The 17,526-nt window shown below is 45.4% G+C and overlaps 1 protein-coding gene across 1 annotated transcript in view; it reads right to left on the reverse strand.

Annotated features, from left to right (window-relative positions):
* Positions 1-16,972, reverse strand: part of LOC121001278 (Y+L amino acid transporter 2-like) — a 134,810-nt gene extending 117,838 nt beyond the window's left edge. Inside the window, exon 1 of the mRNA XM_040432271.1 lies at positions 16,858-16,972. The gene's annotated coding sequence lies outside the window, so the exon portion shown is untranslated. The remainder of the gene's footprint in view (positions 1-16,857) is intronic.
* Between the last annotated feature and the right edge of the window lie 554 nt (positions 16,973-17,526).

Here is a 17,526-nt window from a genome sequence, read left to right on the forward strand (position 1 = left end):
ATATAGCCCTTTTTTCCCACTAATACAAGCCAAAAAATGCTTTAGAACATATAACTGCACCGCACAAGGGCAAATAAGACATATAAATATATCCATTTAGTAAACCCTGTTAATGGCTGTAACACCCCAATCACAGGAACGGTTTGCTGGAGTTACAGAGCTATATAATGGCAATTTGGGTGCCCAGTCAGTGCAGCAAGGTGTAATAGGATTGTTCCTATTACCCAGGCTGTAACCTTCCCTACTGAACCCTGTTCAACATAAATGCTGCTGAATGATTCCTTCCTATCCTTTCCCTACACCTTGAATAATCATTCCCTGCACTTGTAAATCGTTTTTTTTGGGCACAATAAAGTATTTTCTAACACTGTCCCTAGAGCCTTCTGACATCTCTCCCTCCACAAAGTTCACTGGAAAATGGCAGAATCCAAGGTGGCTGAGGCTATTTACAGGGCTGTGCTGATTGGCTGCAAGCATGGCATTATGGGTGATCCCGCCTTCCCAGAGTTCCTTGCTCCATGTCCTCACACGTCCAGCAGCCATTTTAGGAAAAATGCGATTCGTCACCACGAAGTGTGAGGAAATTCGGATTCGGTGTGAATCTAATTTTTCCTGAAATTCGGATCGATTCCACTTCGTCAGCTTTGATTCGCTCCTCTCTACTGGTAACCTTGAAACTACCATTTGCCGTAAACCGACAGCTACGAATTCTTTATTGAGATGGGAAAGCAATCACCGTCCCACTCAAATGAGGTATCCCTACGGGACAATATCTCAGACTTCGGCGCAACTGTTCTGATGAGCAAGAATTTGCTCGTCAGGCAACTTGTCTGAGAACACGGTTCCGCGAAAGTGGATACCCAGACAAAGTTTTACGCACAGCATACCAAAGAGCATGAAATCAGGATCGCACCACTCTGCTACAACCTACAGATACACGAACAGAGCCACAAAAAACCATCAGGCTGATTGGGTCTTATGACACCAAGACTGGACAGATTAGGGATATTATTTCCAAAAATTGGGACATTCTCTTGATGGATTCAGACTTGTGTAAGGTCATTGGTCCTCAACCATCAATTACAAATAGACGGGGCAGAAGTCTTAGAGACTTTTTAGTACACAGTCATTTCATTTCACAAAGAGCCCCTAAGACATGGTTGGAAAATCCCGTTTTGGGACGCTTCAGATGTGGTAACTGTAGCTTTTGTGACAGACACCGTACTCCTGATTCGCGACTTCATTAACTGTTGTACAAAAAAGTGGGCGTGGCCTGGTCGGGCATGTAGGAAGACATGCTTGCAGGGAGCTCCGGACCTGCCGTCTACTATCCTTCGCCATCCTCCTTCTGCAGCTCTCGCTGATACACTAAAGTGCTCTGGGGGACATCGCTGGAGGCGCGGATCCTGCCTGTGACACCATGATCTGCACGGGGAAGAGAAACAAGGAGCTGAGGGACGCTGGGCCTCCTACGCCGGCAAAACAAGATAGCGCCGCATCGGAGGTGAGGGCCGCGGAGGTTGCGGCACACCTGGGTAAATATGCCCTCTCATCCTCGGTGCCCCCTCCTGTAGTGACTAACGCTCCCTCCAAATCCCCTGGGGAGACATCTTTAATCCCCACTGAAGGTGCTGATTGCGCATGGGATCCTTGCAATGTAGACCCAGCAGCTAGCTATGGTGGGAACCTCTGCTCTACAGATTCCTCCTTGTGGTACTGAGTCTGTCCCTGTGAAACATGGCCAGCCTGCTACTGAGAGTAGTGAACCCACATCCAAAGATATCTATGCTGCTGTGCAACAATGCAGCAGCTCTCTGACTCTACTTACCACACATATGGGCAGCTTGCAGGAGAATGTCTCCCTCATTAGACAAGATCTTAAAAAGGTCTGTGAGAGCATTACAGAGGTTGAAGTCAGAGTGGGTACTATTGAAGATTAACTGCCCCCTGTTAAGAGGGATCTTGGTAGGATTATACATAACGTGACTCTGCTGATGACCTGGAGAACAGGTCACGGAGAAATAACCTGCGGCTAGTCGGGGTCCCAGAAAAGGCAGAATGTACTGACCCAGTGTTATTTTTTGAAGATTGGCTCACGCTTAAATTTGGAAAAGATTCTCTATCCCGTGTGTTTGCCATTGAGAGAGCACATAGGGTGCCAATCCGTGCTCCACCACCGGGGACCACCCTCGTCCAGTTTTGATGAAACTGTTGCACTTCAGAGATAGAGACACTATCCTTAAGAAAGCGAGAGATCATCCTAAGCTTCTAATTAATGGGAATAAAATCGCTATATATCCGGATTTTCCGCCGAGGTTCAGCGAAAGAGTCAAATTCCAAGATGTGAAACGTCGTCTCCGGAACCTGCAGATTCCCTACTTTATGCTGTATCCGGCCAAGCTGCGAGTGGTGGCACATGGAAAAGTCTGCATTTTCAAAACTCCATTGGACGCGGCACAGTGGTTGGACGCCAATGAACCTACGCTTAAAGCCTCAGTGAATACTGGATGAACATTCCTCATACAAGGTTTTTGGAACTGTGCTGAATCCTACGGGTGCTGAAAGATGCGTCTGATAAGTATCACAAGCCGCGGTTGTGTGTTTTTACCTTTTTTTTCCTACAAAAGGACTTGTTTATAGCGGTATTAGTGTTGCAAATTGCACTAGCATCTGTTCCTGTTCCATAGGCACTGGGCTACCTCTGTTAGAATTCTCTGTGACTCTCAGATCATTCAGACTGCGATTTCGTGGTCTGTTTATTTCTGGTGCGCTGCAGAATTCACTATTCATAGGGCAGGTCCGTAAGACCAACCCGTTATATAGTAATTGATCTGATCTGTTCATATGTTTTTGATTGTTATTTTGATGTATGGGTGCCCGGGCTACAGGGTATATTTTCACCCTACTTGTTATTTTAGATGTTGGGTTGCCTCCTTTATGGAGCTCATCCTTTGAAGCTGAATTTATGTTTGAGGTTGCGATTGGGTGGGTCTGGCGATGAGGCGGGTATGACACATACTGGGTCTGAGTGGAAATGGCGGAGGGGTCACCTAAGTGTACGGGAGGTATGCCTTGCCACTACATATAATTCTGAGAAGTATGGCTGATAGGCCTAAAATAGTAGGATGGAACGTAAGGGGCTTGGGGGACCCAATTAAGAGAGCTGCGATGTTTTTAGCGCTGCAACGTTTCCAGCCTGCAATAATCTGTTTATCAGAGAAACATCTGATTCCTACTAATACTTCTGTCATACACAAACCATAGGTGGGTCATTCCTACCACTCCACGTTCTCCATGCATTCCAGGGGTGTGAGTGTTCTCGTACAGAAATCTATGTAGTTTGTCTGTCATTTGTCCCGTATAGATTCTGCAGAAAGGTATTGTACATGTAATCATTTCTCCTTTGTTTTAGTGGCGGTATATATTCCTCCCCCTTATAGTAGTGAAGTGTTGAAGGAGATTATGGTATACGTTGAGGGGCTATCTCAGTGTCCTCTTCTAATAGTGGGCGACTTTAATACCTGTCCTTCTGCACGGTTAGATAGGGTAGGTGGTTCAGACGCGGGCAGAGACACTAACTTTGCCACTGCACTGCGGGAATTGGACCTGCATGACATATGGCGGGTGAGAAATCCAAATGCGCGCCAGTTCTTATGTTTCTACAGCTCCCATCATTCACTGTCTAGGATTAATTTGGCTATAGGGACCCCTGATGTATTGTCTCTCGTAGTGGAAGCTACGTATTTGCCTAGAAGTCTATCTGACCATTCCCCTATTTATATGGGGCTTCAATTAGGTGTCCGTCATTCTTTTGGAGTTGGCACATGGAGACTTAACCCTTTCTGGCTGCAGCTGATAGATTGGGATACAGGTATTTAAGAGGAGATTAGGGAATTATTCGCTACTAATACTGGATCAGCGTCTGTCCGGGTAGTGTGGGATATGTGCAAGGCATTTATCCGGGGCCTTTACATTCAACGGATAAGTCGCCATAAAACGAAATCCAGGGAAACTCAAAAAAGACTTCAGGCTCTAGTCATAGAAACGGAGGAGAGATTTGTTAACTACCCCTCAAGTGCCCATGAAGAGTCATTTATAGCAACACAGGCAGGTTTAAAGCAACATTTCCTTCACACCACGGATCATAAGCGTTTCTTCCTGAAACAAAGGTATTTTGAAGCGGGGGAAAGTTCTGGTAGATTATTAGCCAGAGTTGTCAGGGTGCAAGATGGGCCATCAAAAATATTGTCTATCCGAGGAACTGATGGCTCTGTGGTTATGTCAGATACGGATATCCTGGAAGTACTGTATTTCATACATATTTTGAATCTCTGTATAGAACAAAGCTTACAGTTGATTCCTCTAATATTACTGAATATCTTGCTGGGATTAGTGTTCCACGACTTTCTGTGGAGAGTGTGGTCTATCTAGACTGGCCCTTGACATTACCTGAGTTAGAACTGGTGCTCAAATCCTTCCCAAATGAAAAGTCCCCTGGAATAGATGGCTTGCCAGCGGAGTTTTTTTAAAGAAATATACCGGTGTCCTATTGCCCCAATTGCTATCTGTATTTAATGATGTCTTACTAACAGGAGAAATGCCTGCTTCCATGAAGACGGCCATAATTGTTTATGCTGCCCAAGCCTGGAAAAGATCCTAACCTCACTGACTCGTATAGGCCAATCTCACTATTGACTTCTGATGTTAAGATTTTAGCGAAAGTCCTAGCAAATCGGTTACAAACGGCCATCTCGACCATTATACATAGGGATCAAGCGGGATTCATGCCTGATAAATCCACTTCGGTAAACCTTAGAAGACTCTTTCTTAAAGGGCTTCTGTCACCCCCCAAAACTTATTTTTCATTTTTGGGCATATTAAAATCCTTATTGGACGACTATTCCCTATATAGGGCTCTTACCTTGTTCTGTAGCTTAGTTTCATTAAAAATCTAGCTTTTAAAATATGCAAATGACTTCACTACCAGCCAGTAGGGCATCTACTTGCTGGTAGCCGCCGCATCCTCCTTTTAAAAAAACGCCTCTTCCTCCTGTTGATTGACAGGGCCAGCGAGCGCTCTCCTCCTCCAGCTGGCCCTGTCAGCATTTCAAATCCCACGCCTGCGCCTTACGTGTCTTCATTCGGTGCAGGCGCTCTGAGAGAAGGACGCTCGCTTCCTCAGCACTCCATCAGTGCGCCTGCGCCGATGACGTTTTGGAAGCTGAGTGCTGAGGAAGCGAGCGTCCTTCTCTCAGAGCGCCTGCGCCGAATGAAGACACGTAAGGCGCAGGCGCGGGATTTGAAATGCTGACAGGGTCAGCCGGAGGAGGAGAGCGCTCGCTGGCCCTGTCAATCAACTGGAGGAGGGGGCGTTTTTTTAAAAGGAGGATGCGGCGGCTACCAGCAAGTAGACGCCCTACTTGCTGGTAGTGAAGTCATTTGCATATTTTAAAAGCTCGATTTTTTATGAAACTAAGCCACAGAACAAGGTAAGAGCCCTATATAGGGAATAGTCGTCCAATAAGGATTTTAATATGCCCAAAAATGAAAAATGAGTTTTGGGGGGTGACAGAAGCCCTTTAACCTCCTCCCCACTGCCTAACGCAGGGATGCGTCCTGTGGGCGGTCGGTTTGTTCCTCCTAGACGCATATACGCGTCATCTCGCGAGACGCGAGATTTCCTGTGAACGCGCGCACACAGGAGCGCGTGTTCACAGGATCGGAAGGTAAACGAGCTGATCTACAGCCTGCCAGCGGCGATCATTCGCTGGCAGGCTGTAGATATGATTTTTTTAACCCCTGAAAGGTATATCAGATGCTGTTTTGTTAACAGCGTCTGATATACCTGCTACCTGGTCCTCTGGTGGTCCCTTTTGCTTGGATCGACCACCAGAGGACACAGGCAGCTCTGTAAGTAGCACCAAACACCACTACACTACACCCCCGTCACTTATTAACCCCTGATCACCCCATATAGACTCGCTGATCACCCCCCTGTCATTGATCACCCCCCTGTAAGGCTCCATTCAGAAGTCCGTATGTGTTTTGTGGATCTGCGGATCCGCGGATCCGCAAAACACGGACACTGCGGATCCGCAAAACACGGACACCGGCAATGTGCTTTCCGCATTTTGCGGATCCGCACATTGCCAGAACTATATAGAAAATGCCTTTTCTTGTCCCCAATTGCGGACAAGAATAGGACATGTTCTATAGGCTCTACAAAAAACACAGTGTTCGCCCGATCAGGCCTGATCTTGTGCGCACACTTGCATTCAGTCCGCCCCACCGCAGTGACAGAATTATTATTTTTTCTGATCACTGCAAAAACACCGTAAAATTGCTGCATCGCTATAAAGATCACTTTTGAGGGGCATGGAGAGTTCATAGAAGATTTTTTTTTTATACAAAGTTGTAAATTTTCAGAGATATTTCTCTCACCCAGCATGGATATATGTAAAAATACACCCCAAAACACATTGCCCTACTTCTCCTGAGTATGGCGATACCACATGTGTGACACTTTTTTGCAGCCTAGGTGCGTAAAGGGGCCGAAAGTCCAACGACTACCTTTAGGCTTTACGGGGTTGCTCACAATTTAGCCCTGGCCAAAACGGTAAACAGTAAACACACCCCACAAATGACCCCATTTTGGAAAGTAGACACCCCAAGGTATTCGTTGAGGGGCATATTGAGTCCATGAAAGATTGAACTTTTTGTCACAAGTTAGCGGAAAGGGAGACTTTGTGAGAAAAAACAAAAAAAAATCAATTTCCGCTAACTTGTGCCAAAAAGAAAAACTTCTATGAACTCGCCATGCCCCTCACAGAATACCTTGGGGTGTCTTCTTTCCAAAATGGCGTCACATGTGGGGTATTTATACTGCCCTGGCATTTTAGGGGCCCTAAAGCGTGAGAAGAAGTCTGGAATCCAAATGCCTAAAAATGCCCTCCTAAAAGGTACTTGGAATTTGGGCCCCTTTGCGCACCTAGGCTGCAAAAAAGTGTCACACATGTGGTATCGCCGTACTCAGGAGAAGTAGGGCAATGTGTTTTGGGGTGTATTTTTACATATACCCATACTGTGTGTGAGAAATATCTCTATAAAAAATATGGGAAAAGTTGTCTTTTACAGAGATATTTATCTCACACAGTATGGGTATATGTAAAAATACACCCCAAAACACATTGCCCTACTTCTCCTGAGTACGGCGATACCACATGTGTGACACTTTTTTGCAGCCTAACTGCGCAAAGGGGCCCAAATTCCAATGAGTATCTTTACGATTTCACAGGGCATTTTTTACGCATTTGGATTCCAAACTACTTCTCATGCTTTAGGTCCCCTAAAATGCCAGGGCAGTATAAATACCCCACAAGTGACCCCATTTTGGAAAGAAGACACCCCATGGTATTTCGTGAGGGGCATGGAGAGTTCATGTAAAATTTTATTTTTTGTCACAAGTTAGTGGAATATGAGACTTTGTAAAAAATAAATATATATATATATCATTTTCCGCTAACTTGAGCCAAAAAAAAACATAATTCTAGGAACTCGCCATGCCCCTCACGGAATACCTTGGGGTGTCTTCTTTCCAAAATGGGGTCACTTGTGGGGTATTTATACTGCCCTGGCATTTTAGGGGCCCTAAAGCGTGAGAAGCAGTTTGGAATCCAAATGCGTAAAAAATGCCCTGTGAAATCGTAAAGATACAGAAAGTGAAAAAAATGTGCAAAAATTTCGGTCAATTTTGATTAATATCAAAAAAAGTAAAAATGTCAGCAGCAATGAAATACCACCAAATGAAATCTTTATTAGTGAGAAGAAAAGGAGGTAAAATTCATTTGGGTGGTAAGTCGTATGACCGAGCAATAAACTGTAAAAGTAGTGTAGTGCAGAATTGTAAAAAGTGGTCTATTCATTAAGGGGGTTTAAGCTAGGGGAGCTGAGGTGGTTAATATTCAGAGGAGGGCAGAATCGGATGGAGGACGGGCCATACTTTCCCTAGATGCAGCCAAGGCCTTTGATAGTGTAGAATGGAACTATCTTTGGGCAGTGCTACGAGTCATGGGCTTTGGGGGAACCTTTATATCTTGGGTTCAATTACTATACCGGGGCCCCACAGCTAGGATTAGAGCTAATAGAGGGATATCAGAGACATTTAAACTGGGCAGGAGGATGCGTCAGTGGTGCCCGCTATCCCCTCTCTTATTTGCCATTGCAATTGAGCCGCTGACATGTCTACTCCGTTCTTCAGACAAAATTGTAGGATTTCCTATGGGAGCTGGGGAAGAGCGGGTGTCTATCTATGCCGACTACATGCACATACAGTGGGATGCGAAAGTTTGAGCAACCTTGTTAATCGTCATGATTTTCCTGTATAAATCGTTGGTTGTTACGATATAAAATGTCAGTTAAATATATCATATAGGAGACACACACAGTGATATTTGAGAAGTGAAATTAAGTTTATTGGATTTACTGAAAGTGTGCTATAATTGTTTAAACAAAATTAGGCAGGTGCATAAATTTGGGCACGGTTGTCATTTTATTGATTCCAAAACCTTTAGAACTAATTATTGAAACTCAAATTGGCTTGGTAAGCTCAGTGACCCCTGACCTACATACACAGGTGAATCCAATTATGAGAAAGAGTATTTAAGGGGGTCAATTGTAAGTTTCCCTCCTCTTTTAATTTTCTCTAAAGAGTAGCAACATGGGGGTCTCAAAACAACTCTCAAATGACCTGAAGACAAAGATTGTTCACCATCATGGTTTAGGGGAAGGATACAGAAAGCTGTCTCAGAGATTTCAGCTGTCTGTTTCCACAGTTAGGAACATATTGAGGAAATGGAAGACCACAGGCTCCGTTCAAGTTAAGGCTCGAAGTTGGCAGACCAAGAAAAATCTCGTATAGACAGAAGCGACGAATGGTGAGAACAGTCAGAGTCAACCCACAGACCAGCACCAAAGACCTACAACATCATCTTGCCGCAGATGGAGTCACTGTGAATCGTTCAACCATTCAGTGCACTTTACACAAGGAGATGCTGTATGCGAGAGTGATGCAGAGGAAACCTTTTCTCCGCCCACAGCACAAAAAGTGCCGCTTGAGGTGGGCTAAAGCACATTTGGACAAGCCAGCTTCATTTTGGAATAAGGTGCTGTGGACTGATGAACTAAAATTGAGTTATTTGGCCATAACAAGGGGCGTTATGCATGGAGGAAAGAGAACACAGCATTCCAAGAAAAACACCTGCTGCCTACAGTAAAATATGGTGGTGGTTCCATCATGCTGTGGGGCTGTGTGGCCAGTGCAGGGACTGGGAATCTTGTCAAAGTTGAGGGACTCATGGATTCCACTCAGTATCAGCAGATTCTGGAGACCAATGTCCAGGAATCAGTGACAAAGCTGAAGCTGCGCCGGGGCTGGATCTTTCAACAAGACAACTACCCTAAACACTGCTCAAAATCCACTAAGGCATTTATGTAGAGGAACAAGTACAACGTTCTGGAATGGCCATCTCCGTCCCCAGACCTGAATATAATTGAAAATCTGTGGTGTGACTTAAAGAGAGCTGTCCATGCTCAGAAGCCATCAAACCTGAATGAACTAAAGATGTTTTTTAAAGAGGAATGGTCCAAAATATCTTCAACCAGAATCCAGACTCTCATTGGAACCTACAGGAAGCGTTTAGAGGCTGTAATTTCTGCAAAAGGAGGATCTAATAAATATTGATTTCATTTATTTTTTGTGGTGCCCAAATTTATGCACCTGCCTAATTTTGTTTAAACAATTATAGCACACTTTCTGTAAATCCAATAAACTTCATTTCACTTCTCAAATATCACTGTGTGTGTCTCCTATATGATATATTTAACTGACATTTTTTATCGTAACAACCAACGATTTATACAGGAAAATCAGGACGATTAACAAGGTTGCCCAAACTTTCGCATCCCACTGTATATGTGGGGAATATAGCAAAGTCGCTAGGTCCTATTATGTCCCTCATAAAGGATTTTGGTGACAAGTCTGGTCTTCGTATCAATTGGGATAAATCCACCCTGTTGCCACTAGATGTGTCCTCTGATGGTCTCCTCCTTCGGTCCACTCAGCTGCAGATTGATGATCAATTCAAATATCTGGGAATAGTGGTCTCAACGAACCTGGGGCACTATGTGAAAAATAATATAGAGCCGCTCCTGGGCATTATGTCTGAAAAAATTAAGGCGTGGCGCAAACTCCCAATGACAGAAATTGGTAGGAGTAATCTCCTTAAAATGGTTCTTATGCCAAAACTCATTTATGTCCTGCACAATTCCCCTATATGGATACCTCGCCGGATCTTTCTTAGAATAGATAGACTATTTAGATGTCTGATCAATAAATCTGAGCAATAAAACAGCTAGGATCCGACTGGATACTTTGCAGAGAGGGAAAGATGCAGGGGGGCTCTCTATCCCTAACCCCTGGCTATATTATCTATCCTCAAAGCTGCAGCAGCTGAGGGGGTGGGGAAGGACTCCTGGGGATGTTGCGTCTGCCCGGCTGATAGCATTTATCATGATTCACCGGTAGCTTTGCTGAAACATAGTGGTCTCTCTGATAAGATAGTGGGATACCCTACACTCAGTATGATATTTAAAGTCTGGCAGAGGTGTCGCGTACTGCTGTCCATACAGGGTTTCACCCAGATCTCTCCTGTGTGGAAGAATCCCCAGTTGCCTGAAATATTTCGCCTAGAAGGTTTTTCGCCTTAGGACTGTAAAGGCGTGAAATTCTTATATCAGCTGCAAAAAGATGGTGCGTTTAAGTCCTTTGAGCAACTAAGAAATGAGTTTGCTCTTCCTCATACAGCCTTTTATCAGTTTTTGCAACTTCGACACGCCTTTCAGGTTCAGGCAAAATCTATGTCACTTAAGTGTACTGTTGCCACTGTTTCAACAAATCCTCATAGGTAACTCCTCGAGTGGATTAATTTCGTCCATTTACAGGAACTTATTTGTGAAATCAATGAAACAGGATACTCTAGTGGTCAAGTGTAAATGGGAGGGGGAGGTTGGACCAATAACAGAGGAGCAATGGAAGTCGCTATTGGCATTGACACCTCAACTATCGCTCTGTGAAGGCCAACGCATGTCCCAACTGTTTCTTATTCACAGGGTGTATAGAACTCCGGCATTTCTATTCGAGATAGGAGTTAGACCTGATGCCTCCTGTTCTCGGTGTGGAGTGAGTCCTTCTTCCTTGATACACATGTTCTGGGAGTGTGCAGAGCTTAGGAATTTCTGGACTGATGTGTTGGCAGCTATTAAAGACGCTTATACCATTGAGATCTTGCCTGATCCGAGGACATGTGTACTGGGAATACTGGACATTAAAAACCGTCATTATCGTCTGGGAGTGCAGCGTCTGCTTTTCTAGGCTAGAAAATTGATTGCTAAATACTGGCTTAGGTCCCAAGCCCCATCGAGGCCAGAATTCCTGAACAGAATGACTGATATCCTTCGCCTAGAAAAGGGAGTGTATCTCAAGAGGCAGTGCCTGGCAAAGTTTAACAAAATTTGGGACACATGGGTGGAGCCAGTGGCGTAGGGATCGCCATAGCAACCATAGCAGTGGCTATGGGGCCCTACGCCACTGGGGGCCCGTCCGGGCCGCCTTCTGTTGATTTATTTTTTTTTTTTACACACACACACACTACAAACAGGCAGCCAGGCCCGAGCCGTGGGCGGGGTGCGGGCGGTCCGCGGCTCAGGCTTGGCTGGGGAGGAGTCAGGACTGGAGCAGGGCGCACGCAGGGCCGGGCCGACACAGAGGCTGGGGAGGCTCCAGCCATGCCACTGAGTAAGGAAGATCCGATCATATTCTAACCCCCAGGCGTTCCCATGGTGACAGGGACGCTTGCCTGGGGGTTAGAATATACCATCGGATCTGAGTTTTCACGCTCTCGGTGAGAGCGTGAAAACTTAAATCCGATGGTATATTCTAACCCCCAGGCGTTCCCATGGTGACAGGGACGCTTGCCTGGGGGTTAGAATATACAGGGCCACGCCGCTCACAGGAGCACATTTATAAACTAATTAGTAACTTTACTTTAATCATTGACATTGCTGAATGCTGATCTCTTTACTTGCATTGGATACCTTACTCTATCTTAGCTCTGGTAACGGTACAGCAGGCAGTGCGCGCGGCGCTCACTCACTGACGTCACGCGCCTGCTCCTCCCACTAGGCGGCGCAGGCGCGTGACGTCAGTGAGTGACCGCCGCCCGCACTGCCTGCTGTACCGTTACCAGAGCTAAGACAGAGTAAGGTATCCAATGCAAGTAAAGAGATCAGCATTCAGCAATGTCAATGATTAAAGTTCAAGTTACTAATTAGTTTATAAATGTGCTCCTGTGAGCGTCGGGGGATCTGTGGATGGCACTATTTAGGGGAGGGGGATCTGTGGATGGCACTGTTTAGGGGAGGGGGATCTGTGGATGGCACTGTTTAGGGGAGAGGGATCTGTGGATGGCACTATTTAGGGGAGGGGGATCTGTGGATGGCACTATTTAGGGGAGGGGGATCTGTGGATGGCACTGTTTAGGGGAGAGGGATCTGTGGATGGCACTATTTAGGGGAGGGGGATCTGTGGATGGCACTGTTTAGGGGAGGGAGATCTGTGGATGGCACTATTTAGGGGAGGGGGATCTGTGGATGGCACTATTTCGGGGAGGGGGATCTGTGAATGGCACTATTTAGGGGAGGGGGCCGGGGGATCTGTGGATGGCACTATTTAGGGGAGGGGGATCTGTGGATGGCACTATTTAGGGGAGAGGGATCTGTGGATGGCACTATTTAGGGGAGGGGGATCTGTGGATGGCACTATTTCGGGGAGGGGGATCTGTGGATGGCACTATTTAGGGGAGGGGGATCTGTGGATGGCACTATTTAGGGGAGGGGGCCGGGGGATCTGTGGATGGCACTGTTTAGGGGAGGAGGATCTGTGGATGGCACTGTTTAGGGGAGAAGAATCTGTGGATGGCACTGTTTAGGGGAGGGGGATCTGTAGATGGCACTATTTAGGGGAGGGGGATCTGTGGATGGCACTGTTTAGGGGAGGGGGATCTGTGGATGGCACTGTTTAGGGGAGGGGGATCTGTGGATGGCACTGTTTAGGGGAGGGGGATCTGTGGATGGCACTGTTTAGGGGAGAGGGATCTGTGGATGGCACTATTTAGGGGAGGGGGATCTGTGGATGGCACTATTTAGGGGAGAGAGATCTGTGGATGGCACTATTTAGGGGAGAGGGATCTGTGGATGGCACTATTTGGGGGAGAGGGATCTGTGGATGGCACTATTTAGGGGAGGGGGCCAGGGGATCTGTGGATGGCACTGTTTAGGGGAGGGGGATCTGTGGATGGCACTGTTTAGGGGAGGGGGGTCTGTGGATGGCACTGTTTAGGGGAGGGGGATCTGTGGATGGCACTGTTTAAGGGAGAGGGATCTGTGGATGGCACTATTTAGGGGAGTGAGATCTGTGGATGGCACTATTTAGGGGAGGGAGATCTGTGGATGGCACTGTTTAGGGGAGGGGGATCTGTGGATGGCACTGTTTAGGGGAGGGGGATCTGTGGATGGCACTATTTAGGGGAGGGGGATCTGTGGATGGCACTATTTAGGGGAGGGGGATCTGTGGATGGCACTATTTAGGGGAGGGGGATCTGTGGATGGCACTGTTTAGGGGAGAGGGATCTGTGGATGGCACTGTTTAGGGGAGGGGGATCTGTGGATGGCACTGTTTAGGGGAGGGGGATCTGTGGATGGCACTGTTTAGGGGAGTGGGATCTGTGGATGGCACTGTTTAGGGGAGGGGGATCTGTGGATGGCACTGGGGGGGGGGGGGGGGGGCCATAAAAATTTTTTTGCTATGGGGCCCATGCATTTCTAGCTACGCCCCTGGGTGGAGCATAGGACTGGTGCAATGTAATTAGGCCTCTCACTGCGGAGCTGCTTCTACGAGAAGGCAGTATAGTGTTCTGTGTACGTGTACTCATGCCTGTGAATGTAAGTCATACATGGATGGGTTGATATGCTTGGTAGTTTGATATGGTACTCAAGGAAATGATGGTTACCATGTGGATTTCAACTGTATAGCTGATGCCGTGCCCGCTTCATCGCCTGCAGGGGTGTTGATGGGGGTTGAGGGTTTAAGTGTTGATTGGTTATGATAGTTACCATTCTTCACTGATAGAAATTCCTCTTAATATCTTGCACTGTTGCTGGATAATATGCATAATGTGTGATACTGCTTTGATAATGTGTATCAATCAACAGAGATTATGTATATCTCATACTGCAATATGTACGTGTAATGGTATTCATATTTTTTTACCTCTGGAAAACCAATAAAAATTATCTGATTAAAAAGAAAACTGTTGTACAAAAGGGGTGGTATATCTAATTACCTGTGATTGTGGCCTACAATACGTAGGAAAGACCCGGAGAGAATTTCGCTGACGCATTGGCGAACATATCTGTGATATCCGAAACAAAAAAGATACCTCAGTGGCTAGACATTATTGAGGCACACAATGGTGACCTCAAAAGTCTGCGGTTTACAGGCATTGAACAGAGGTAGGCTTGGTAGATCTTTAAGTTAAGGACTCCCAGCCCCCACGGTTTAAATGAGCAACTTAACTTTGGCTGCTTCCTGTAATCCGGACAGTCATGCCCTTTATGTGTGGTACTGCCTGGCCTGTCCCTTTATGTACCTCTCTTATAGGATTTGATATCCTATACCTGTGTTTTGTTTTTTATTTTCCTTTGAACAGCATCCATGTATTCTTATTGTATCTTTAAACTTGCGCTCCTGCCTGGTTTTCATAGAGACTTCTCCTCTCAAAAAAGTCCCATATGTGTGGCCATCGCTGTAGAATACTATACAGAGTATGCGCATATTTTATCCTACAGGGTGGTTAGGACGGCGCGATCGCTTGGCCTGCTGTTGCCTAGCAGCGCTGACGCCGTGCCGTCCTCCTAACCGCGCATCTGCCCTCCTTTACCATGCCGCACTCCGGCAGTCCTGCGCTCCCAGCTTTGCACCAGTGACGTCAGCGGACAATCCGGAAGTAGGAGGAAAGAGCGGCTTCCGTGTCTATTTAAATGGCGGCGCGATACTCCACGTGGCTGACAGACACAACACACAGGTCAGACCAACTTATATGCACCACCAGGTATGGGACATGTTACCAGTTCCATCCTTGGTGCACTAGGTGATACCGGAATAGAAAACTGTGGCAATCACCATTTTTCTTGTTTAGGTAGCCCCTGGTCCCCTGATGAGTCTGGGGCAATATCTTTGAGACGAAACGTGTTGGGACATCTTTTTTTGGATATTAACCTAACTTTTTTGGGGCTGTGGGCACATCTTGGTTCACCCCCCCCCTGCCTTTTTTTTCTCCCACAAAACAGTGATTGACAGGGCTTGTATAATAGGGCCAGGTTCCGGACGGGGCCACCCTTGTCAGGCCGATGACTCCGTATTTAGGAGGACATTAGGGCATAACATACCTGACAGGGCAATTTAGGGAAAGTTTCCAGTATATTTTTTCCCCCCTTCTCCTGTGTCGGCAAGGCCCCAACAGCCCGCAAGTGTCCATCGATTTAACTACATACTGATAAGACTATTCCATGTTTTTTTGATTATCTAGTTTATTTTTTGTCTGTTATTTTAGACACGACTATAATAAAAGTTATATTTTAATTCACTAATTTACCATTATCACTAACCTATGTGTTTTGAAATATTCTAGGGAGTGCTGTACGAGTACACTACTAGTTTCTTGTACTTTTTCCACACCATTTTCGGTTTACCTATATCTACAAGTGCCTTCAAGTGCTATTTATTTGCCACAATACCAGCAACCATACCTCATCCTCTGGTGACAGAAACTGCACTTTGTATCTAATGCTGCTGGATGTACCACAAGTTAAGCGTACAGAGAGACTGTTATACTTTTACTTCTGGGCTGATTCTTCAAATCACCTTCCCACTGCACTTATCCCCAGGTAGCAACAGTGTGAGGGAGTACATTGTGACACAACACCTCATCAGGGCCACTACAACTCCCATCCTCTGCACTGGGAGATAGGTGCTAGTCCACATCTGCATTATATTTGGATGCTGTGGCTCAGTGATGTCACAGTGAGAGTGGAAGGGGATCAGTAATGTCACAGGCAGAAGGGATATACTTGGGAGCACAAGGAGGGGAATGGGACCAAAGGACAAGGTGGACTTGGTCTCCTTATAAAACTGAAAATGCCTAGATGGGTACTTGGTGCCTCATTTGCCTATACATCAAAGACACAATCAGTGCTTCGGTAACACAGCAAGAGGGGACGCAGCTGGAGCAAGACATATGGCTTAGAGCACACAGCATAGCTGTCATTACTTCAGGATAAGCCTGCCCACTCAGCAGAAATAGAGGACAACATGTGCATTAATATGAATCAGCATTGGTAAGGGAAATGACCAAAATTATGAAGGTTACCACCAGTATATCTGGGTCCTCTCCATATAATATACATCTACAGACGGATTGTAACATTTTTGTGTATCAATGAAAACTTTTTGAGAAAAAAAATACAATAATTGTCTGATAAGGTGGGTTCCCACATCGAGCACCCACCAGTCTGACATTTATGGAGATACTCTTTAAACATGAAATGTTGCCCAGTCACTGGTTAGCTTTCCTCAAGTTCTAGACTGTTTTATTTTAAACAATAGCATAAAAATCACTAAATACTACACAATCACAGGTACAGATGAGGCTCACATTTCCTAAATATATCCTAGACATATCTTACCTTAACGGTCATTGTTCTAAAGGGTCTATCGGAGAACAACGGCGGCTTCCCTGTGTGAGGCAGCAGAAAATGATAGTGTGTTTAATTTGGCATTTAAGTAACAGGCATAATCTACTGAAATAAACAGCTGAGGGTAAATGATATGGGACACCACTTTTTTGTCAAGATGCCATGAGTCCTGGTTTATTTTAGGCACACAGCATGCACTGTATGTTAAGACGAACAGCAACATAACTGAAAGATATTGGCACTAGGTCCTAACACACCAGGTCCTAGTGCATTTTTTTAATAGGGCTTTAGGTATTTATATTACAAGTTTTTGACTAATATTTGTTGAATACACAAAATAAAAATAGAATAATTTTTTTTTTTTATATTATGATTAACCACCTCAGCCCCTATAGCTTAAACACCCTTAATAACCAGGCCAATTTTTACACTTCTGACCTACAGTACTTTCACCGTTTATTGCTCGGTCATGCAACTTATCCCTGAAATGAATTTTACCTCCTTTTCTTCTCACTAATAGAGCTTTCATTTGGTGGTATTTTTACATTTTTACTTTTTTTGTTATTAATCGAAATTTAACGATTTTTTTTCAACAAAAATGTCATTTTTCACTTTCAGTTGTAAAATTTTGCAAAAAAAAACGACATCCATATATAAATT

Source organism: Bufo bufo, chromosome 5 (genome assembly GCF_905171765.1).
Source record: "Bufo bufo chromosome 5, aBufBuf1.1, whole genome shotgun sequence".
Taxonomy (NCBI): domain Eukaryota; kingdom Metazoa; phylum Chordata; class Amphibia; order Anura; family Bufonidae; genus Bufo; species Bufo bufo.